The sequence below is a fragment of the Lonchura striata genome, chromosome 12 (assembly GCF_046129695.1).
Source record: "Lonchura striata isolate bLonStr1 chromosome 12, bLonStr1.mat, whole genome shotgun sequence".
Taxonomy (NCBI): domain Eukaryota; kingdom Metazoa; phylum Chordata; class Aves; order Passeriformes; family Estrildidae; genus Lonchura; species Lonchura striata.
Window position 1 is genome coordinate 3,478,176 of NC_134614.1, and position 25,011 is coordinate 3,503,186.

Genomic DNA, 25,011 nt, shown 5'->3' on the forward strand with positions numbered 1-25,011 from the left:
CTTCCCACACCTCATAATTGCTTTTTGGGATACAGATCTGAGTTTGAGCTAGAGCTTAGTAGTGTGCCTTTGGGACAGTATATTCATGTGTTCTTTTATGTTGAAGAAGGAAAAAATTAGAAAAATACTGTAAAATATGAATTACTTAGTGGTATAAATATAGGTACTTTCATGTTAAATTACATTTAGCATGAAATTTAAAAAGAAACTTTCTGTGGAGTTAATGTCTCTAAAGGTAAAATCTTACTGAAAGACTGAAACTTCCACAGGGAGAGTTCTAATCAGTTTCAGCAGCATGTCTTTGAACTGTGTGATTAAACATTTGCTTACTGACTTCTTGTTGTATGTTTAGGGCTTTCTGTCCCCCACTGATGTCAGTCACCTGTGGCAATTTCTATTTCATGTTCTGGTTTTAGAAGATCCGAATTACTACAGAGCTGTCCGGAGAACACTTTGAGGTGCTGCAGTCCTCTCTGAATGGGTCCTGTCATTGTGTGAGGGCTGTAAAGGCAGGTCAGACCACGATTGATGCTGCACTGACATCAGTTGTTGACCGGGTGTGTCTGTGTGAAAACTCCTCTGCTTCACTGGTAGGCCTAAAAATAATTGAGCTGTGCAGTAGTGACTTCCTGGCAAAAGGAAACCTAAGAATGACATGGGTCTGAGCTGTCTTTGAACAGATTAAGAACCAAATTCTAAAATCCTTTCTTCATGAAAACTGCCAATAGAGTCAAAAGAGTATTTGCTTACATTAAAGACAGTGGGATTTTGCTCCCGAGCCTGTGGCAAACTCCTGTTAGGGCAGTGGTGCACAGCACTGATTTCTTTTCTTGTGGCAGATCCTTGTGCTGGGCAAGGGGCCTCTCACAGGCTGAGGGAATTTTACACTTTATTGTGGTAGGATCATCACTCATACCCTGACCTTGTTCTGCAGTCAGTTACATTGGGGAAGTTTGCTGTCAGTTGGGAAGTGCCCTTAAACTCTGGAATGACAATTTGCCAAATGTATCAGCCTGCACATTTCTCCAAATTACTATTCATTTACTTTCTGCTGGTTGGGCAGGCTGCTGAATGTATGGCTAACTAGGGCACGTGGTGTGGAAGTGAATTGCTTTTGCTTGAAAATTCAACACTTCAACCCATTTGCTGTAAAATCAATTTAGTGATTCCTTGGGCAGGATTTAGCAGCTCCTTCAATGTGATACACCTCAGTCATTTTGTGTGTCAGAGATGTTCTCTTCAGTGGAAGAGCATCCCTTGAGAGTTGTTTTTCCCTCAGAAATGCAGTAACAGTGTGTTGTGCCAGAGGGTTGTAGCACTGCAATGACAGCAGAGCTCTGAAGGCCAATGTTTGGGAGGGAGGACTGAGCAAGGGCTCTTTCAGGCTGAATTTTGTACACAGTGGGATGAGCAAAGAGTAAATATAGGTGTTGAGCCTCCAGATTGGTTCTCCAAGTGAGGTCTCAAAATAGGAGCAATGAAAGAGTATCTTTTTTCTTGCCTTTTACATTAATGTGGGCACCTGGATCTTCATAACAATAGCACTCCTTTAGTACAGTGGCACACCTTGCTGCCAGGAGCTATTTGCTCACTGGGAGCTCTGCTCATAAGTGGTCCTAAATAGTTTTCCTTCCTCTCTGAGGTGTTTTCAAGAACATGTCTGTACCTAAGGACTAAACATTAACTCTGGGAAGCTCTGTGATGCCATTTATAACACCGTGGTTTTGCACTTTGCAGGATGGAGGTGTTCACACCTTACCAGTTCCAGTGAGAAACCAGCAGGATGTGGAGATCCATGTTCCAATATTGCTTGTACCCAGCATTCTGATGTTTCCTTGGCAGGCAAAAGCAGGAGTCTACCAGTACACCATCCAGGTATGCCAAAGAAGTACCCAGCTGCAGGGTGTGTAACTCAGGCAGGCACACTGAGGCCTGACACCACTGAGCTAGGGCTGACTGTGGATACTTCAGGCACAGTGGCATCCAAAATGTAACTTGCAGGAACTTCATGGGACATTAGTTACAGGAGTTGATATGCAGTTTTAAAAAAGCACCAAGAAACCAACAAACATAAAAACCCCACTGACTTGTACCTCTTGTCTTCCTCTCTCCCTCATGCATGCACCACGCACCTGTGCCTGGAATGGTTTGGAATTCCAGGAGCATCCTACATGCAAAGATCCACAGCAATCATTAGAGGCTGCCCTTTGCTGGCAAGGATGGGAAATATGAATGGGAGTGTGAAGTGACTACAAAGAAGGGCATGACAAGATTAATTTGCAGCACTCTGCCAGCCTTGGACATCAGTATTCCTCAGTGGCCACACACCTTGTGCTCCTAATACAAAGTTCCAGGGAGGCAAAGGCCCCAGCTTATTTACAGAAGGGATGATTCCATATTTACTAAGTGTGTCTTTGCTCCCAAGCTGTCAGTTATTCCTTTTGCTTCATGAAACAAATGGTTTGTATGCCAGTATCCAGTATCTCTAGTCTAAGTAGGGAAAAGAAAGTTGTGCTTTCTCAGCCCAGACTCTTAACTCAGGCCAGTGATACCCAGACCCTGCACTCAGGTGTTGGATGCACAACTCCTACCTCTCCCTTTTAGCATAAAGTGGTGCTCAGTGTTGGATCTGTATTAAGTAAACTATAAGCAAATAGGCAGCAGGACACTTGGTGCCAGGCTCTCCTCCCAGGTAACAAGGGATAGGATGAGAGGAAACATCCTCATGTTTAGCTTGGATATTAGACAAATTTTTTTCACAGGAAGAGTTGTCAAGCCATGGCACAGGCTGCCCAGGGCAGTGGTGCAGTCACCATCCCTGGAAGGGCTCAAAAATTATGGGGTGTGGGACCTGAAGACATGGTTCAGTGGTGGACTTGATAATCTCAGAGGTCTTTTAGAGCCTTACTGATTCAGTGACTCCATGGAGAGAATCAATCTCACAGGATTAAATTGCATTCTCCAGTGTGAGTCTAAGGGCAGCTACACTGAGTTAAGCCCTGCATAACTCGACTTGTCTGTTCTGTGGGATTGGTTTGGTTTACTTCATGCTATTCCTGACCACACCAGCAGAGTGTGGCAAAAATTCTTAGTACTAAGTCTGCATTTGCAGTACTTCATAATTCTGCTGGAATTTTCCCAGTAAAGGAAAGGAAATGTGGTTTTGTTTCCTACGTCTTTCACAGTTCTATTGTCACCTTATCTTGCAAATATAATGAAGTATTTCACTAGAGAACATTCCTTCATGGTACTGCAATAATTGTCTTACTTTACTCTGATGTTCTTCTATAAAAACATAGAAACATTTTTCTCCCAAGATTTAAATTTTGCTGAAACTGAGACCTTTCTTCTGGTCTATAGATTCCACAAGACACGTGGTCGACAGCATACACACAGCTCAACTGTTCCTGCCTCTCCATCAGAGTTTGCCTCCCACTGCATAGCTTCAGCCAGGCTATTTCAAATGGGTGAATAAAGTTTTTCTGAAAATAAATTGAAAGGGATTTTTGGATCTAGCCAAATTCTGTTGATAGCTGAAGTAACTCCCTCCAGATGGTACCAGAATGCCTGGCAGGTTTTCCTTTGGCAGCTGTCTGGTTTGTTGGGGGTTGCTTTGTTCATCTTTGTGCCAATGAGATGGTTTCTGTTGCCTTCCTTCGGCGCAGGCATGAGAGGTGCAGAGCAGCTGTGCGAGGTGGGCACGTGGAGGTTCCTGGGGAGGGCACTGCTCCCAGGTAGCAGTGTGGAGCTCCTGCCAGGCTCTGGCTAATGGTGAAGCTGCATGGGAAGCTGCTTTACCCTTCCTCTCTCTCCTCAGTGCATACTGACTGTCAGAGACAGAAAGCGTAGTGACGTGTCTGGGGTTTATGGCAGGGACCTGAGACTTCATAGTCATTAAGACTATGCTCATCCCCCTGTTTCAACTGAAACACCTTTACAAATATGCTGAGCCCTTGGATTCTTTCAGCCTTTCTCACCACATCCCATGCATCTCCTGTAACACACCTCTGCCTGTTTATTTGTCTGTGTCCTTCTGTAATCAGATTGTGCATGTGCTCTGAGAAAGGAAGATAGGAAGATGGGAAATGACCCTCCTCTTAATTTTCTTTTTTTTTTCTCTTTCCCTGGTAAAAATTACTAGCTAAGCTCCTGTATAATTTAGACTTGTTTGTTTTCCACACTGTCCCTCTAGAGAAGATTTATCACCTTGTTCATTTTTAATTATGAAATTGGTTAAAGGAAATGCTGAGGAAGTAAAAGAAATTAAAACAATATAAATTTTAAAATAGCTCCAGTGTTCACCCGTGTTTTACTCTGATGGAACTTTTGACATTTGTTTTGGTGTGTGAAAGAAGCCGAATATAAAACGAAAGGTAGAAATCTTCTCATCTCTCTATTGCTTATCAAGTTCTGAGGTGTTATTTTTTTTGTATGTCCTATTCTCAGTGCACTCCTGGTTTTCACGCAAGATATCCAAAGCTGTGGAATGTGAAAACCATGTCCTTGATTAAATGTTTGCAAGATTTTTCCCTCTGTATTTCAGGCTCAGGGTGGAAGTGGCAACTTCAGCTGGTCCTCTTCTAACCAGGCAGTAGCCACAGTGACAGTCACAGGAGTGATGAGCACGGGGAGTGATGCTGGGCTCAGCATTATTCGGGCGTTTGACGTGCGGAATCCGCTGCTTTATGGCGAAATGAAGGCAAGAGATTCATTGTTCAGTGCTTGTTCTTGAATGTGGCTTTTGGAAACAGCAAAGGCACTGAGAATGCCATAGGCAATCCCCTTCCACTTCCTGCCCTGTGGCAGGTTAAGTGATTCCTTTCAGTTTGTGCTTTAGGGAATCCAGCACTGTCCAGTGCATTAACCTGACTCCCATTTTTGCCCCTTCCTGATTTCCTTGGCAAACCTTTTTCCCTGTTGGAAGTTTTAAGTGCAAGAATGAAATGGTAATTAACTCCTGGCCTGGCCATCCAGGCAGACAAGCCACACTAGAAATTCATTCTGTAGGGTGATAGGTGGGTGCTCTCCCTTGATACAAAAGGGTGACAGTTGTTACCAGGATGTACAAGGAAATTTCTGTCTGGAGAAGAACCTGAACTGAGCACTGTGCTGCAGACGGGCTGCAAATACCCGAGCTGGCCAAGAAAAAACAGTACTTTAGGAAAATTAGGAGAAAATGGCAATAAAAAACATAGCTCCCAAGAGGGATTTTATGGTGTCTCTTCAGACCATCCCCTGTTCTTAGGTCATGGTGGTCAGTGTGTGTGGCTTGGAGCGAGGAGAATGCAGGAACAGTACATATGGTGGCCCAAAGGGAGGGGTGTGACATGAATTAAAATCTGTTCAGAATTTAGCTTACACACTCACTCTGAAATAATTCTCTGAACAGCCTTAGATGCTGCTTTTTAGCAGTGCAACAGTTACCAGCTGGAGGCACAGTGAGGAAGATTTTTTCAGCTAAAACTTCTTATCCTCAAACATGAGTCAAAGTCTGAAGACAGAAAGAAACCTTCAGACCATGTGAGCTTTCAGAGCAGTGTATTTCACAATCTGAATAGGTTATTTTTGAATGCTTTTTTTTCCTGTGTTAGGAGCTGCCTTCTGTGTGAACAGCTCTTCAGAGTTCTGTTTACTGACCTCAGTGAGTCAGTTTTTAGTAGTAGTAGTTTTAGGAGTAGTTAATCCACACAGATTACATCTTTAATTCTGTCCTATATAGTTTGGTATCCTGAAGCCAGTTGCAGAAGATTAAGTAGTTAAGATCCTGCAAATAAAAGCTGTGATTGCTGTGAAATCTCTGGTCTGAGGTAGGTTCTTTAATGGACGCTAAACCTCTCCCAGCTGGTGATGATAGCCCCTGGAGATAGCACACAGCAGTCCACACTTCAAAGTCTGTAAAGCAGAGGAGAGAATGACAGGAGCAGCAGTAAAAGGGAAGCTCACCAAGCTGCTGTGGGCTTGGGCTGGCGTGGAGCAGAGCAGTGACCCAGCCTGTCCCTGTTCTGTCCCTGGCAGGTGTCCGTGAGCGAGCCCAGCGCCATGGAGTTCACTTCCTGCAGGTGGAGGCACACGTGGGGCAGGTGCTGGAGCTGCCCCTGAGGATCAGTGGCCGGACCAGCGTGGACAGGGGCGAGCTGGTCCCCCTGAGCGACTGCTCACAGCTGGAGCTGGGGGTGGAGCTGGAGAACCCTGGCGTGTTCAGCCCACTTGAAGGTGCTTTAACTCCCTCCCTGGTTTGGAAGTTAAATTGGTGACAGGTCACACCTCTCCCAAGTCACACTTCTCCCTTAAATCACTGATTCATAGTTCTGTACAGTATCCCCACAGAACTGCCAACCTCAGAGGGGAGGGGGTCCGAATAGTTTTATTTTGAGGATATATTTGCTTTCTTATGCAGAATGGTTTGAGTTGGAGAGACTTAAAAGTTCTTCCAGTCCCACCCTCTGCAATGGGCAAGGACACATTTCACCTGTCCCAGGCTGCTCCAAGCCTTGTCCAGCCTGGCCTTGGGCACTTTCAGGGATCCAGGGGTAGCCACAGCTTCTCTGGGCACCCTGTGCCAGAGCCCTACCACTCTCTCAGCCAAGAATTCTTTCCCAGTATCCTGTCTAAACCTTTTCTCTTTCAGTTTGAGGCCATTCTCCCTTGTCCTGTCCCTACATGTCCTTGTAAAAAGTTCTCTCCATCTTTCAGGTAGGCTGCCTTCAAACAGCTGTGTGGAATTTGATGACCATGCCTGGGCATTTCTTTCCAAATAAGCTCTTGTATATTTTTCATTTATCTGACAGGAAGACTTAAGCCAGCTGCTGATTTTTGCAGTGGAGTGAGACTGAAGGCTGAATTTCAGGGTACACCAGGCTGGTGGTTGTGTACACCCACGGGCACGTGCGCCTCAGTGCCAGCATCGCCATCGCCGCTTATCTCCCGCTGAGAGTGAGTCTGCTTCCTCTGCTCCTGGAGAGATCCAGGATCCAGCACTGAAGCACCTTTACATGACAGGGAGCAGGTTATGCAAGGAATAGGTCTGAAAAACTGAGGTGGGTGGGTTTACATTCCACCACTGGCTGGTTCAGTGAAGAAAATAAGAAAGAAGCTGAGTGCAGGGTCAATAGATGGAAATACAGAAGAGGCTGCTTTGTTGTCTCATCTGCAGAAGCCTAGCACTGACTGCAGGCTGAAATCTGAGTATTTCACCATAGCTTTCCCTCAATATGGAAAAAATGTTAGTGCAAATACTACGGATTTGTGTTTATAATGAATGTAATGTGATGTTGTGAAACACAAACTGGAAAGGTTTTTGTGCACTAAATGTCAGGTTAACTGCTGTGGTGGTGAACAGCACAGGCTGTCCCAGAGATGCACATCAGTGCAGAATTTGTTAGACAAGTGTGAAGTAAAACTTGTGTAGGAGAATAACTACATACACTGAATTGTTCTGGAGAGAGCACTGGCAAGTGAAAGTACAATTTGACGTAATTTCATCCATTTTAAATACTTCTTTGAAAGTATAGCAGAATACTATCTCTCTGTGCTCAGAAAAATATATTAAGGGTCTCCCTTTTGCTGTAATTCTTCATGAGAGAGATGTGATTAAAAGGCAGCTAAAACTTGTCTTTGGATCTGTTGCTTCCTTTGAATTTAATCCAGCAGGACAGAATCCTTGTGGATTTTAGTGCAGCTCTGTTTTTTGCTAAGTGTGCTGACAAACCACTGCATGGGAGAAATCACAGCCTTATCCAAGTATAGCTGTTCCATTCAGAAGGAGGTTTATTTTGCAGAGCACAACCAAACAGTGTAAATAGATGATTAATTTTCAATTAATTAATTGCTTACAGGCTACCGATCCACCATCAGTTGCTTTAGTGACTTTGGGTTCCTCCAAGGATGTGTTGTTTGAAGGAGGACCCAGGCCATGGGTCCAAGAACCTTCCAAGTTCTTCAGGAAGGTTGCTGCTGAGGATGCAGAAAGCATTGCCTCCTCTTTACTTGAACATGCCACACCTCGAAACAGCAACCAGCACTGGGTTAGGGTGCTGTGCAGGAGCCTGGGAGAGCAGGTGAGTGCCAGAAGGGCTTGCTGTTGCCCTCCATCAGGTGCTGAGAACTGGCTCCAGACACATTTATGGTGCCATATGCCTGTTATGTAGCTAGATGCTTTTATAATGAGCCAGTAAAGAACTTGGGTAAGTACATTGTTTATGCATTTTGATGCAGATTTTAGAGTGAGCATTTCACAGCATTACATTAAAAAGTGATTTATGATGGGTTTATTGCAGTATAAACCCAAGTTGTGGAAGCCTTGTGTTGTGGGATGCATTGAACATCCTAATGAGTGCAGGTTCAGTTTGCATGAACAGGATCACAGCAGGAGGTTACTGAGCAGGCTGACTCCCCTGCCTTACCTGCTCCTCTTAACTGTATTACCTTCCAGTGTAATTCTGTTTATTGTAACAAATGGCAGCCCCAGGAATTGACTGCTCTACTCTCTGTGCAGCCTTGGTGAGCACGGCTGTGCTCATTTTCCACTTGGTTTTGTTCTCTCCAACATACAGAAGTGATTTCTCCTGCTTTACTCACCCCCCTCAGCCCATGAAGCTTTTAGCTTCAATATAGTGTTCTTCTGCAATTCTGCAAGGCTTAAGCATTTTGGTTGGGCTGCCAAGTTCCACTGATTTCCTCACTTTGCAAAGTGGAGCTGTTTCTGTCAGTGCAGATTCCAAAGGAACAGGCCTTGCTGTTGGTGTGCAGCTCTGTGCAAGGCTGGCTGTCCCCAGCACATCACCCCTGCATGGCTCTGCCCAGCACCAGTGCGTGGGGGCATGGGGCAGGTGACCAGAGCTGCCTCAGCCTTCTCTGCTTTTAGATCCACTTCACTTTGCTGAAGGCTAGAAAAGGAGTGTAAAATAAAAGATAAGATGTTTTTAAACACACTGAAGTGACTATAAATGTTGCCTTTGGGCTGTTCTGTTCTCACTCTGCAAGAACACCTGCAGTTTCCATTCTCAGTTACATGAGATTTGTTGTTTGAATCAAATTTGATAGTAATGAACATGAACACCGAGGAAAGAGTTCCCAGGAACAGTACTTTCATAGTGATAAAGAATTGTTCTTGAGATGTGCTCCCTCTTTTACATCTTCCTGTGTCTTAATAGTGCTGTAAATCCCCAAGCACTGTATTTTTGCTTTTCATTCTGATATCACAGTGTAACTGAGACCTGTGGAAATACAGTGTGCCTGAACTAAACTCTTTCCTCATTTGCTGTTTTCAGGTTATTGCCTTAACAGTTGGGAACAGCCCCACAGTCACCAACCCTTTCCCAGTGGTTGAGCCTGCTGTGGTGAAGCTCATCTGTGCTCTCCCTTCCCGGCTGGCTTTGATTCCTGTTTATGGCAGCCCTCAGCTTGCTCTCTCCTGCCCTTTGCTCCAGCAGAGCAAGCAACTGGTAAGCCTGGGAAGTGTCAGGAGAAGAAGGTGTTCTTAGAGCAGAAAACTCAGTGTTTGGAGCTCCATGTGTGAAACATCGCAGCTGCTGCAAGAGGAGCAGTAACTGGTGCTGTGGCCACACTGTGCCCTTGGGAGCCCTGCACAGAGCAGGCTGGGGGAGTCCTGCAGTAAATGGACAAGAGATACGTGTCGATTATCAGGCATAAGGAACTTTGCTATTCTGTTTTTCTTGCTAACAGGTATTGTCACATGTTGGCTGCTGAGTAAGCCACATTTTGTTGTGTTAATATTCCCCGGCAAATGTAAAAGTCATCCTCCTTCCCTAAAATGAATCATTTTAAAGAGCTTCTATGTAATAACAAGAGGAGATGGAGACTTTTGTGTATTGTTAGCCACCTCAGAGCTCACCTGCTTTTCTGGCTCCATTATGTGTCAGCTTACCTTGGGGCACTGCTGTTGCTAATGTATTTCACCAGAATTGCAACACCAGAATTTTGAGCTTTAACAAACAGCAGTGTTTGTCATCATTTATTTGAATTTTAAAAACAATTTCATTGAGCTGTGGTTCAATTTTGTTGTTGTTGGTTTGGGGATTTGTTTTTTTCTTATGGTAATTCACTGGCTAAAAAACCCCAAAGCCATGTTCCAGTAAAACCCCTTTAGGGTTCAGAGATTCACAGAATGCTCTGAGTTGGAAGGGACCCAAAGGGATCATGGAGTCCAACTCTAAATGGCCCATACAGGACTTGAACCTACCTGGAGTAAGCAGCACTATGCTCTGACCAGCTGAGATAATCTCAGGGCTGTTGGAGCACAGCTGAACACCTTGCACTGATGGCTCCTTTTAATGAACATTCCTTATGCGTTGATGTTGTAACAAACCTCATGGAATTCAGCATATGTTTTTTTAAATGACTAAAAAATCCTGTTGTATTGGTTCAGTTCAAAATATTCCTTCTTTTTCAGGTTCCTGTTTCCAATTACCAGAATCCAGTGCTGGAGTTGGCTGCCTATGACCAGCAAGGCAGGAAATTTGATAGCTTCAGCTCCCTTAGTATTGTGTGGGAATCCACAAATAAGGCCATTGCTCGTATTGAGGCGGAGCTGCCAATGGAGCTGACTCTGAAGGAGGAGGGCAATGGTCAGAAGAAAATGCAGGGTATGAGTGGGCTGAAATGAGCATTTCTTTGTTTGAAGGTCCGGATTAAATCTGTTTGGCAGTGTCTGATCTTGATTAAAGAAATTACTGTAATCTGCAGTCATACTTCAGTTTAACATCAGTGTGCATTTTTTAGTGTGTGCTATTAAAGAGAGGAGAGAAAAGGAACCAAGTCCAATGTCTAGAACCTGTGTTGAGAGAGAAAGTTCTTGTCTGATGAGAATGAGCCTAGAGGAGCTGGATGTATCTCATCTTTGTTGCATTCTAGGCTTACAAACTGTGGTAGCTGACCGTGAGTTTGGAACTGCTGCCATCTCTGCCACTGCCACTGGATTCCAGCAGCCCCACCTGAAGGCAGCCAGAGCCCAAACAGCGGTAACAGTACCTGGGGGGATTTGCCATTTCCCTGTGGTCAATGCTCAGTGTTCTGGTGGCTTTATTTCCCCCCCACACAGTACTGTACAAATCAGGCAGCCCCCTGGTGCAGTCTGGTTCATTCTGCAGAGGTTTGATACTGGTTCATGGTTTTCCTGCTTTCCTCTGCGCTAGGTGCTGCTATCCAAATCAAATTTGTCCGAATTCTTGGAAGTTTTTTAACCATCTGAGCAAGGGCATTACAGAGAAGTGTTTCAGTTGGTTTTGTTTCAGTTTAGGGTTTTTTAATGAATCTCTGCTGCTTGTCCTTCACTAAAGCAGCCATGTGCTTCATGCAGCTGTCACTGGGGAAAGCAAATGAATTATTGCCCTTGCAGAGCTGGGTGGGAAAGTTCTGCATGAGCAAAGCAAAAGCTGACTGATTCCTCATATGGACCATGTGTTATTCTGGGCTCTGACTGATGCTCTCTTTTTTTTTCTTTCTGATGCCAGCCATAAGCCCAGGCTCTCATTTTACAAGTCATTAGCCATTCCCTGAAATACTTAGTGTGTTGATACTCAGGCTAGGGAAGAAAAACAGTAAAAGGTGATGATGATGAGCAAAGGGGGCAGGTGTAAACAGCTGGCAGTTTTCTGTGTATGTCACTTTTGTAAGCTGAATATAAGGGCAGGTTTCAGCCTGTGGAATAACCTGACATGTGCAATAACTGACTCTTAAAATATTCTGCTTCCTAACTGGAATTTCTGTTTAATCTTGTTAGCAAGATTTAAGTGGATTTGAACTATATGCAGTACCTTGAAAACATACTTGAGGCAAAAAGTTGAATATGCACTGAGAGGTTACAGGGTTTAACTCAAAGCAGGTAGCAGATGGGCACCAGTAATGTGAAATACTCTGTGGGCCAGGTTCCTCTCAGCTTGGCCCAGGTGTGGAATCTGCTTAGTAAATTCTTTGAGAGGTGATCTTTTTTGCCACTTGGTTCTTGACTTTTCTGTGAGGTTTCCACTCTTCTCATGTTGGGAAAGCATGGTGCAGATGTATTTCCCCTGAAGAATATGAGAATTACTGCAGAGACACAGTTACTTTGCTGCTGAAGTTATTTGAGATATTTGGTTGTGTTTTTTTTTTTTTTCTCTCTTAGAAATCGAGCTGTAATATGGATACTTGATGTTCTACAATCATTTTGTAGTTCACTGTGCTCTGCTTTGTTAAGCCAGTATTATATATTCTTTCTTACTTTTTGAAATAATTAGTAAAGAGACTGCTGTAAACTTTGCCTTGAGTTCAGAGAACACTGGCATATTCTTAAGTTTTATTCTCTGTGTTTAAATTTAGGAGGACTCTGTAGATGCCAGTCCTGCTGCACTTTGTGGGCTCATGAATGAGCTGTTTTTTTTTAAATGAGGTGACGTGGGTGCATTTTTCAAGTACATCAGCAATGGGCTGCTCTGCTCTGCTTTCAAACCTGCCCATTCTCCTTTCTTGCAGCCAAAAACACAAACAGAAATCTAGTAGATGGGATATTAAGATGCCTTGACTGTTGTTCCATGTTTAAGTGGAACACCCTATTATGCCATTAGGGAAAGATCACATCCTTTCTACATCAAGGAGATAATTCTACTAATGAAGTGAAATGGGTACAGAGTACTGACTTCCTCTAGAAATCTTTTCCTTTTCTGAGCTAATGTTGTTATGAGTGAGTGATTAAAGCTGCATTTGTTCCAGTATTCATGTACTTACATTTAAGGAAGAATTTCTTTTGGTGGCCTGCTAAGAAGCATGAAAAGATGAGTTAGAGCTAGAACACCTTGTGCATGTTCCTTATCATTCTGTATGAACTTGGGCCGTGGCTCAGAGTTAATACCCTGTCTGTGCTTGTCAGACATCATTCACTGATGCTGCAGTGCTGGGCCCTGGTCCTCTGCCTTGGCCAGGGGTGCAGAACAGAGCAGCCCTGAGGATGCCCTTCCCTGTGCTGACTGACTGAGCCCTCTGGATCTTGTGGGCATCTCATCCCTCAGCCTATGCTCTGAGCTTTGGTTGCCTGCCTTAAACATCCTCCCTGCACACACAGGACTCTGCAGTGTTGTGCCTCTTTCTGTAACTGCTACCATTGTTCTTGCAGCACGAGGCTGTGCTCCCAGGGCCTGCCACCATTGAACTGGTGCTTGTGGAAGATGTGAAAGTGAGCCCCACTGGGCTCTCCATCTACAACCACCCTGACATCCAGGTGAGGAGTTACTCTGCTGCTTTCCAGCTGCAGGGAGGAAAACATCACACATTACTGATGCTTGAGATGCTGCTCAGCAACCAGGACGGCAGCTCCGTGCTGAGAATCTTTGGTGCCAGGGAAATCCTGGATAGCCTGGAGGTGAGGGCATTCCCAGGGAGTGTCTCAGCACAGCTGAGAGCATTCTGAGCTGTCACATGCAGCTTTCTAATGCGAGGCACTCCCTGCCATCTTCACCGTGTCAAGGTTTATTCCTGAGATGATTTGGAAATGCTCATCTTGGAATGCTGATTATTCCTCAGTTTTCACTTTTCACAGGATCCCAGAATGCTTTGGGTTGGCAGGACCCTGAAGCTCATCCTGTTCCAATGCATTGCCATGGGATGCCACTCACTCACTGGGTTGCTCAGGAGCCCACCCAGCCTGGCCTCGGGTTTTGGGCTCGTGCAGGTGTGGCAGGCTCACCTGGGCATACAGCCGGGCATGTGTGAGCCAGCTCACGGGTCAGGAAGCCAAAATCTGCTTTACCCCTGTGGGGAAGTCTTGCCCAAGTAAGTGTGTGACTGACTGCCCATAGCTCACACAGCCCATTGAGGCTCTGTGGGTTTTGGCTGTGTGGGGTTAGCCCAGACCTGTGGACGGGGCAGGTGAGAGGCAATAGGCAGGGGGAAATGCTGCAGGTGTCACTGTACGGGTGCACCTGACTCCTCTGGAGGGGTGAATTGCTCAGTGTTTCTGAGGAATCGCCCATTGCTGGCAGCTGGCCTGGAAGAGGGAGCTGTGCTGTGCCGTGCCAGCAGTCTGTTCCAGGTTGGATGTTCCCTGTGCAGGTGAAATGTGAGTCCCCAGCCGTGAAGGTGCTGGAGAAGTCCTATGGGCTGCCCAGTGATGTGGTGTACACTGTGAGCCTGGCTGATCCCAGAGTTACCAGCCAGGGCTCTCTGTCCACCAGTGTGACTGTCTCCAGTCCCATGACAGACCAGTCCATCACCATCCCAGTGACAGTGATCTACCTGACTGACAGAACCACTGCACCCGTGAGTTGTAAGTTTAGATCTCCACTCCGTATGCCAGCAGGAACCCTTAATTTCTCTGATGTTTATGAGGTTAACTCTTAAAGCAGGTTGGAGAAGATGCTCCTTTTAACTCAATATTGCCTCCTCCTAATCAATTCTGCAGATGAAGCCAGTCTCTTCCAGCAGTTTGGTGAGTCTTACCAGGTGATGATCTTCACGCTTTTTGCACTCTTAGCAGGGACAGCTGTAATGATCATAGGTAAGAGAAGGAAAGATTGCACAAGAATTTTTCTCCATAGCTTCTTACAGTGCATTAGCTGTAAGATAAAAAAGGAATGATTGCCATGCAAAATTATTTAGGTTTGTTTTTCAATTCTCTTGCAGCCTACCATTTCTCACCGAATGAACAGCACAGTCAGCCAGTATTCCACCCAAGGACAAGTCTTCAGCACACACCTAACAGTAAGCAGCTGTCACCCAGTTAGAAGGGAATTAATTGATTAGTCTGGCCATTGCTCTGGAATTGAATGTAGGAAGGTCTGTAATCAAGAGTGGCAATGAAAAATAATTCACATTCCTACAGATGTGTTGAAGTTACAGTGAGCTGCAGGCATGGTTGTACACACAGGTGATGCTTCAGGTAAAATAAGGCAAATTCAAGTGAATGTCACTTGCTGAGGGGAAATGTACTGTGCTCCCCTCAGACTTAAGTCCTGAACGGGAAGACCCACAAATTCTGATACTTGCAGGGTACCTTTCCAAGAGGCACTGAGCTAAAGGGATGGTTTCACTTGGAATGGATCATCAGGTTCATTGCCAGTGTCCAGCAGATGCTCAAGAGCAGTTGTTTGCTCCTTCTCCCACCATTCATTCCCAAGCCTGAGTGTTGTCTTCTCCTTCCCCTGTTTCAGGTTCCATTGGGTCACCTGCACATTCCTTCAGCTCCCAGGCCTTCAGCAGGCAGAGCAGCCCCTCGGCCAGGCTCTGGAGCACGGGTTACGCCTCTCAGTAGGGGCAGCACGGCTTCTCCTCGTGGCAAATCAAAACAAATGTACAGCTCAGTGCCTTAGCAAGCTCAGCAACTTCAGCAGTTGGGATGTAATTCAGGTTTGCTCTGGAATATTACTAGGACCTTAATTTATTTACTTTTTTTACTATTTAGGGCTCTGAGTTTATTTTTGTTTTTTATGTCAGTGCTTCAATTCTCAAAAGCTTGTTCTATCTTTTGTTTTTTGCTGCCTGCACAAAAATCAATGTTTAGGCTAGTCTGGCTTTCTTGGATTCTTCAAGCAACTAGAAGTTATATCTAAGTTAGACCAATAACAGTTTTTTATTTACTTTTTATAAAAATAAGATTTATTTCTAATGAACTTTTTTTAAAAAGGGGAAATTAGAAAAACAGGTGAAATATGAACCAAAAATGTTGAAGGATTGTTTATTTTGAAGAACTGTTTTTTATTTTGTGTTCCAAAAACTCAGGATTGTATTGCACTGATAAGTGTTCTTTGTTTAGCCTTACACTGGGATTCACCAGCACAATATGCTGGTTTAGCATGAGAAATGCTGGAACAACTGTGAATAATAAAATGTTTTTTTACAACAATGATTGGAAAAGGAATAAAAAAAAAGAAACCCAGAACTTAGTGTGAGTTGCTTTGGGTACAACTGCAGTATTCCTTGGTACTGTAAACACTTTTCTGAACTGGGACTGTGAAAGCATGTGCCTTCTAAGTGCACCCTTCTTCTGGTAGGAATCCTTTCTTTTGAGGATATAATCACATCCCAGTCACTTTTCTTTGTGAGCAGGGTTTTGCAGCTATCAGATAAGGGTTTTCTTTAGATATATCAGGCATCCCAGTTTTAACTGTGAATAATATTCTGGCTCTCTGAACTTTGCCAAGGACCATAACAAAAGTGAAATAACAAAATACTTTGTGTGCAGAACTATGCAGGCAAATAGATGAATGGAATGCAAACCCAGTGCATGTCATGGAGTTTTGGTTTCACACAGTGTTATAAACAAAAGGATTGTTACATGAAATTGTATTGAGTCTTGTTTAACTTACTGGCTAATTTTGGAAAAATTCTGCCTTAACTGCTAGTACTACTAAAAAAGGTCAGTTTGGATGTAGATAATCAGTTGAATCTGTATTAAAGCTTTTTTAGACTTCTTTATTTTGAATTTTCTTGTGGTGTGGTTGTTCAGAGTCTAGCACTGGACTATATTATTTAAATCTGTATTATTTAATAAAGCTTTTAAGGATTCCTTCATGTTGCTGTTGAAGAATTTTTTGCCGTTTGGCTGTTTAGAATTTAGCATTGGCTGTTATTTGAACTTCACTTCCTACAGCCCCTCAGTGTTTGCAATCACAATTTTCCAATCTTAATTTTCTCTCTGTTGCCAATGTAATGTTTTGAAATACTTTGACAATTCTTCCACTAGCATTTGTTGTCAGAGATTTCTTCCAGTTTTCACAAAGTATCTTCAATTCCTGCTGAAATCAGTGATGACTGTAGAAGCAGCTGCTCATTTTCTAGGTTTGTTCAAACTTACCATTTTGTTCATTTGGGTTTTAAAAGAAAGATGTGATCTTTTTTCCACTTGAATCACTTGAATTCAGCAAGAAACCAGTGGGCTGTGAATATCTCAGTGCTCCTGTGATAAACTCTTCAGAAATGATTAAAGGAGAGGTTTTGCTCTCCTGTTGTTTCTCTTTCCCATTCAGCAATCTGGCACTGAATGTTCTGAAAAACAAACTGCTCCAAGTGATGGGAGTACTTTGGCAAATGCTTGCTGTTTATTTCATTTCTTTAGGAAAAGTTGCAGTGTCCTGTTAAGGAAAAAAAAAAGGTATGAAGTAGGGAGCTGGTATGGCTCAGGAGCTAACCTCCTGCAAGCAACAGCCAGGCTTTGGCTCGAGGAGCTCACCTCACCTGTGGGGCCATTCCTGGGGCTGGGGGGATTTGGGGATATAAATTTTTCTCAGCAGGTTGCTGCCAATGTGAAGATTTTTTTATTATTTTTTAATAAACTGAGATTTGCATGTAATGCTGATTTCCCTCCCCATTCACTTACTGCTTGTTCCTGTTTTCTCCCTGAGAGGGAGAAGGGCTGCTGGCAGTGTGTCTGCTCCAAGGTCCAGCCCTTATCTGAGTTGAAATGTCTGAGCTGTGCCAGGCTGACTCCTGCATCCAGAAAATCCTTGCCTGCCCACAGCTGATCAACAGGTGTGTCCCAAGGAATTACTCAATTAGATTAAGGTCAGCAAGGCTGGGTTAATACTGGTCTTCAAGCCAATCTGCTCCCTAATCAAACATCCCAAACACAGCCCAATCTTTATTTCTCCATCTGCCCCCTTTCAAAAGCAAGGCAGATGATGAATGAAACACGGCACACACCTTTCAGCAAAGAGCTCTTTCTGATGGGCAGCCAAGATTATGGTGTGCTGCTTCAGGGGAAGGTTTTCCTGGCAGCCTGTTAGCTGCCTTTTGCAGTTTATGTGAAGGATTAAAGTTGTCCAGGTGAGAGTCCAGCCTTGGCTAACCCCTGCCTTGGCCTGCAGATAAAGGCATTCTTGCTTCTGTGTTTGGTGGTTGATTCTGGCACTCAGGAGCACATGTCAGTTTGTTCGTGAACATCCTCTGGTGATTTCTTAGTAGAGGCTCCCCAAGAAGCTTGAGGAGTTTCCCCATCCCAGTTTCCCCAGCTAGAGACACAGCTGTGTTAGGCTGTGTCTCCTCGCTGTGTCCCAGGGATTGCAGCAATCCTCCCCAAGGAACTTTCCTTGGAGCAGCCCTGGAGGCAGATGGTGTTTGGGCAAGGTACATGCTCTCCAGTTAATTCCTCTTTTTTTTTTTTTTTTTTTTTTTTTTTTTTTTTTTTTTTTTTTTTTCTGGTAAGGCAACTAGAGGTATTGTTTGTGTATTTAGCTTTATGATTCTGTGTTAAGTTAGTGTAGTATTGGTGATTTGATTAAAACCATTCCTTTTCAGCTGTTTCTTTGTATCAATTTCAAGTTCAAGGTTATAGCTGGCCTTAAACTCCAGCCTGTGTTCTCCACAGCAAAGCCCCTGTGCTCTCGTAGGAAAGGCATCAATTTCTAAGCTGTATAAAAAGGCATTTAGCATGTGATGACTCTCTGACATAAGGTCTTTGGGTGATACTAAATATTCTAATTTTTATTTATTTTATTGGCAACATTCAAAAACATCTGCTTTATTTTCAGTTTGAACAAAGCTGGGTTCACTTTTCATCTGTTGACTTCAATGAGACAACTTCTCCGTGTAAATTTGGCACACAGTTTCCCAGGACCTTCTCCTGAAGCTTGCAAAATTAAAACAAGAAAGGGAAACTATTTTTTCTCCTTGATCCACACTTCTCACCACTGCACTGAGCTGTAGCTGTACCACCAGTGAGCTGCTGTGCACATCTTTCCTCACACCTCTTGCCCTCTCCATCTCCAGAGCAGTTTTTATCCCAGGTGCTGTGTTCACCTCTGCAGGTGGCCTCCTCCAGAGCTGTGTGTGTTAATAAATTATTTCCTGCCATTTCTACCACCTTCACCCCTCAGCACAGCCTGGTGGTGCTGTGCTGTGTGTGCTGCCTCCCTCCCAGTGCTTTGCCAGAATCCCCAGACAGACTGGGAGCTGCAGTTGCTGTTTTCCACGGAGCAGGCGTTGTGTACATGTTTGTTCTTCACCCAGACATTCATTCTTCCCTTCTCACTTCTTACTTGCCACGTTGTGTTTTAAAGTGCTGTTCCCATTCTGCTCAGTTCAAAGCTTTATCCCAGGCCTTACTTTTGCATTTAGCATAAATAAGTTTATTTAAAGCTGTTGTGCTTCTGGATATGCCAAGGTCTCTTTTGTGACCTTTTGTTCATTTTTTAAATTTCATTTTCAAGCAAGCCAATTGCCACCTTGGGACATCCTTTCACACTTTGGGTGGGAAAGCACCACAAAACTTCACTGGAGAGTCAGACCAGAAATCCCTGCAATGGAGAACCTGAGGCTGCCTGTGCCAAGGGCAGCCCTAGTAAATAATTTTAGGCCAGCATGTGCATACAGTGACCATCTTTAAATCAAACAAAAGCAGTATTGTCTGGATAAAATCTGGTGATTGAAATTCAGTTTCTTGGTGAACGAGCTTGGGAGTTCTGGAACTAGTTTTAAATAATTGTTCTATTTCCCATGTATTCATCTGTGAGAGAGACTTGAGGTGGGAGATGATTTTGTCTTTTGTGGCATATGCTTTACTTGGAAAATAAAGTTCCGAGACTCTCTTAAGTAGTAGGAAGCTGCCCTTAGTAACAAAATAGTGAAAATGGTTGTATTTTATTCAAAAGGAAGGGGAAAAAAAAATTTCCAAAGTAATAGCTTGTAATTTGACAGCATGAATCACTTGTGTTATTATGAATGAGTCATAAATAGAGGAGGCACCAAAAGAATTTTTTTTCAAAATGTACAAAGATAACAAAGAAACAAAGTCTCCTAAAATGTTGCTAAGAAGGCACCAGGTCATTGAACAGGCTAAGCTTATTTGAAATACTAACTCACCAAAAGTGCTTTTTGTGAATTTTTTTTTTTTCTTTTTTTTTTGTAAAAATAATAGAAGAGGCTGCTTTCAATTATCTTTTCCTCTAAAAGCCAATTAGCCTGTCTTTAGTGGAAGCTGGGTCAAAGCCCTCCCTAGAAGCATTAAGAATCCTGGAGTTTCAGTATTATGATCCAGCCTTTACCAGCTCCGGAACTCTCCTGCCACACACAGTTGGTCAAGTCACCAAACACAGCCAATAAAGCTGATTTGGCCACTGTACTTTGTCATTGCTCCTATGCATGTTTATCTTTCCAAACATTCTTTCCTCATGCCTGACTAGTTATCTTTGGATCTGAAGCTGTGGCCATGTCCTGGTGGATATTTGGTTTGTTCATTTGCTAGATTAATATTTCATTTCATGCTGGGTTAAGACTGGCCAATAGAAATAAATAGCTTTTGGTTATAGCACAATGAAGGAGCTCTTGTGAAGAAAAAAGAACTCTGTTGTCCTGAGCATCTGACCCCAGCTGGTGCATTCTCTCTGCCAGATGGTTCTTGCATGGAAGGAAAATTAATAAAATTGCCAAACAAATAAGTATTTTCAGCAAGTACGCAACAAACATTGAAGGCTAAACATCCTCCTTGCAATGCCAGAAGGATTCCAAATAAGCAGCTGAACTGAAGGATTATTTTGAAAGTGTTACAGAAATATTGTTCTACTGGAAATGTTTAAAGGTCAGCTGGAGTGTTTTGTGGGGTTTTGTTGCTGTTACTGAGTTTTTTTGGTGCCTGACTCCTTAGTTCTGGGCATGCTGCATTCATAAGACATCACTGACGGGCTGGGCTCTCAGAATCTGTGTTACACAGATTATCATCACCATTACTACAGTTTCCATATTCCTCCTCTCCTACAAAAAATGTGACCTTTGTCACATTACACTTTGTGTAATTTTGGGGATTTTTGTTGTTTCTTTTTTTTTTTTTTTTTTTTTTTTTTTTTTTTTATCTCTGGTGTGATATTCCACCTCCTTCAGCAGGAAGAGATCAATGAATTGAGATAATTGAAGAAGTAGGCAGTAGTTGCTACCACTCTCCAATGATTTCACTAAATTATTAACAATGTGCTCAGAGCTGTCTTGGGAGTGCTGGGAGAGCAGAATGTAGTTTAGGCATAAACCAGAATGTAGTTCAGGCAGAAGGTAATTTAGGCATAAAACATGATACAGCAATTTCATTTTAGTTCCAGATTTACTGGATGTGCTTCTGAAAGCAGACAGGTACAGATCACACTTCTGTCTGATTTTTAGACTTAGGGTTCCAGTGACAGTGCAAAATGTCAGAATTATGTGTAAGTTAAAAAGCAGTGCTGAGCTGTAAGGTCACAGAACCCTGTTAGTGTTCACTCCATGATCTGACTTAGCAAATTACAGCTTCATATGCTCAGCAGGGATGGCAGAAATCACTCCCTCTGCTTCATAATAATCTCTCCTTTTATCCGGACTTTCAGTTGCTGTTTAGAAAAGGCCTGAAGTGCTTTGTGTCCTTGACCCAAGTGACTGACCAGCCTGCAGGGCTAGGAGAGCTGGGTACAAGTGTAAAAACACCTTCAATGCAGTGACTTATCAAGCAGTAGAATTGGCATAAGAGAAGCTATTGTTCCATGGAACACAGTAAAAGCAGGGTGGAAATACATCAGGTGTTTTCAAAGTCGTGTTTCCCAAGGGGAATCCGGTCCCAGCAGTGAATCACAGAAGCAGGTGGTGTAGGAAGCACTGGACAGTGAAGTTCCCCTCCTTAAGAGAGGAGGGCAGGGAAAGGCAGCCTGCTTGTACATCTGGAAATTACCCTAGGCCCCAGTTCTGGGTTTAACTGTGGAATGTTTGATATTGGTGAACTTTAGATACGTGACTTAGATAAAAATTATATTCACAGAATCCCAGAATATCCTGAGCTGAAGGGACCCCCAAGGATCACCCAGTCCTGCCCTGGCCCTGCACAGATACCCCAACAATCCCACCCTGGACATCCCTGGCAGTGTTGTTCCTGCAGCTCTGGCAGCCTCGGGGCCGTGCCCATTCCCTGGGCAGTGCCAGCACCCTCTGGGGAAGAAGGGAAGGACTTTTTCCTGATCTCCAGCCTGATCCTGCCCTGGCACAGCTCCAGCTGTTCCCTGCGTGTTGGAAATAAAAGGGCCAGGAGACCTTGTGCTCCTTTTCTTGACAGGCCTTTATTATAAAGAAAGCCTAAGGGGGTGGGGGCTCGGGGTTCGCGACGCCGCCGCTGCTCCCAGTTGAGTCGACGTCCCAGAGGAGGGGTAGACGATCCTGTTGGCTACGGCAGAATCGGAGTCTGCGCCCTCACGGGATACGTCCCGAGACTCGTTCTTAGCTCCCTGGCCTAGGGGTCTCTTTGTACTCTTGCTCCTTTAAGGTTACAGCGATTACCTTCGGAGTTCTTAAGAGTCCTCTCTAGTCCTCTGAAGGTTTCCTCACAGGTGTGTGTAGGTCATTTGGTCATCTCTGTCCCTGGCTCGTTGTCAGAGTCCATTCTGTTGTGCGTAGAAGTCTGATAATTACTAGTCAACGCTCGCTTGGCCCTCTGGGAAATCAGAGGCCTCCTCTGGGAGTGGTTTTCTGGGAGCAGCTTTGGAAAAGCCCGACGCGGTGGGAAAAAAAAAGGGGACTGAACATGCTTTTAAACTATTAAAGGCAACAAATTTGGTTAGTTAACAGAACATTCATAACAGGAGAGGGGTACAGAGACTCGGTGAATTAACTAGGGGAATACAGTCCGGGTATAGGGGTAAATATATAGGGGGTAATTAACAAGGGATTTCCGAACTGTGAGGAGATAAAACAGGCAAGAGATTAGACATTAAATTTCATCCATAACAATTCCCCCCTCTCTTATTTTGACCGGGCGTAAGTCCGCGTCAATTAGCCACTTCTGGCTCCTGAACATAAACCTTCCTTAGCTCTTTGGTATTGCTCATACGCTTCTTTGGCTGTTTCCTGTTCTGTACTCTTTAGCATCAATATTTTGGTCTGCTTATCCTTTTGAGAGGTTTCTAGGGTAGTGGGAATCATATAGCCAGATTGGATTATAGATATAATTATTTTGCTTAAGCAGGGTATGAGGCAAGGAAGAAACATTAATCCAACCAATCCTGCTATAACAAAGAAAGCTGCTTTCTTCCACCAGTCACCTTTCCAGGACCAAAAATTATCCCACCAGTCTGAATTAATTAGAGGAGTCCACTCTTGGGCTCCAACATGTGCAATTTTCCTAATTTCCTTGGAGATGTTACGGATGACCTCACTCTTATCATCTATTTCTAGGCAACACTCGGTGGTGTTAAACTTCCCGCATATCCCCCCTTCATCAGCTAACAGGTAATCAACTGCTAATCTTATCTGATATACCACTGTTCGAGTCTGGGAGAGTTGGTCACTGACATGTTCCAGGGCCAGGGCTGTTCTATTGGAAATAGTTTCTATTACGGCTTGTAGCCTTATTAGACGATTTAACAGATATATAGGGGTTCGATACCCCCACAAGCCGTCCTGTGCCCAAGTGGCGGGCCCATAGGTGTTGATAATTTTCTCTGGTGTCCAGGTCTCCCCTTTCCATTCTTGGGTTGCCCCTAGGTCAATAAGACTTCTTTTCTTTCTTTCTGTCGGATTTTCTAGATTATCATATAAAGGGACTCCCAACCCTGGACCTGCCTCTTTGGGGAGTAGGAAAAAAGCCGGTTTTATAATTCCTATTGTGCAGCTGCCCGTCCAATCCCCCGGTAGTTGGGTATAAGCTGCTTTCCCGCAGATCCAGAAGAAGTTCCCTGGAGCCCTCCAGAAACTTTCATCAGTTATGTGTGGAAGCTCCCAATATTTTGATATGGAGCGAGTTCCCTTGAATGGATTTGCCCCTTTTTCTGCACATTCGAATAAGCGATAACCTTCGTGGTATATGCACCCTCTCTCTTTTTTATTTAAGCTCCAGTATCTGTTGGGTTCTTGGGGGACCCATCAAGTAAGGAAAGGTGTTCCTTTTGTTAGTAAGTATCTTTTACAGGCTAACCTGCCCACCGAGGTGCGAAACTGGCTTCCCGTCCGTAGGATACACTCCTCCCCGATCACATCGCCTTTCAATTCCCACTTTTCCTTTCTTCTATAGCCTGGCATCATCTGTTCCTCCCTTGATAGTTGGATTCCTAAAATTTCCCTCGGTTTAAGGCTTATGCCTTCCCAAGGCCATATATCTGACATTTGTGTACTCCCACAAACCCAGCATCTGGTAATATTTAGTTCCTTGCTGATCTTCTCTATTAGATCAATGAATAGATTTTTACCACTCAAATCCTCCCACTCTTTGTTGTGAATTGTCATATCTACTTTCCTCTCTTTAATGATATCTATTTCTCCTTTTATTGTTCTCCTTCTTTCAAAGCATAACCAAGTATCTTTCATGGGACACTCCCCTAGGAGCCTTTGCCTAAACGAGGCTGTGTTCCTGGTGATCCAATAGATCTTCCCTCCCTCTTGGCAGGTTTCCAATTGTGACTGATTGTAGCAGGAAGGACTCAGGTTGCTGTGTACTCTGATTAGAGATTCTAGATTCTCCCCATCGTATAATGGATGGTAACATTTAATGCAGGAGTCTATCCCTCCTGTGCCACAGAAGCACATAATTACTATCATCAGTGCCTTTATGGAGGGCCGACCCCTTTTTCTCAGGAGTCCGGTAGGAGCCATTATCCTTGACCTCCCCCGGTCTTGCCTCCTGGAATTGTCCCCTGGGTTTTGGTTGTGCTGGGGAGCTGAATCCTTGTCCTCCCTGCTTCCCTCCCGTTTCTCCCTCTTTTGGAATTTCGTTTCTCTCTGAGGGGCGCCTGTCCCAGGAAAGATATGCGATATACCTTTAAGAAAGTGGAGCCGTCCCTTGGGGGTTTTAAACACAAATAACAGTTAAAACATATTGGGAAAACTTACAAACCTTTTCACTCATAACTATTTCTGTTTACAGAAACTATACTGGCAGCAGAAGTTACTGGCGTGGTTTTGCTATTATCAGTTCTTAGAAGTTTTTCTTAGTTTCACCTTCAGAGTTCCAGCGGGAAAAGCAGTCCAGGTTGGGGTGATTTCTGTGGGATCGGTGTCCTCACTCGGGGGTTTTACAGGCCCTTTGACTCTCGAGATATGTGTCCACCCCTTCTCCAGGGTCTTAACCGCGGTATGAGTGGTGAGCAGGAC

General features: G+C 44.0%; 1 long non-coding RNA gene across 1 annotated transcript; it reads left to right on the plus strand.

Moving 5' to 3' along the window:
* Nucleotides 1-492: 492 nt before the first annotated feature.
* LOC144246974 (uncharacterized) lies at nucleotides 493-4,693 on the plus strand. Its single transcript, XR_013340689.1, has 3 exons — nucleotides 493-557; nucleotides 1,738-1,875; nucleotides 4,544-4,693. It is a non-coding gene; the product is annotated as an uncharacterized LOC144246974 (long non-coding RNA).
* Nucleotides 4,694-25,011: the final 20,318 nt, after the last annotated feature.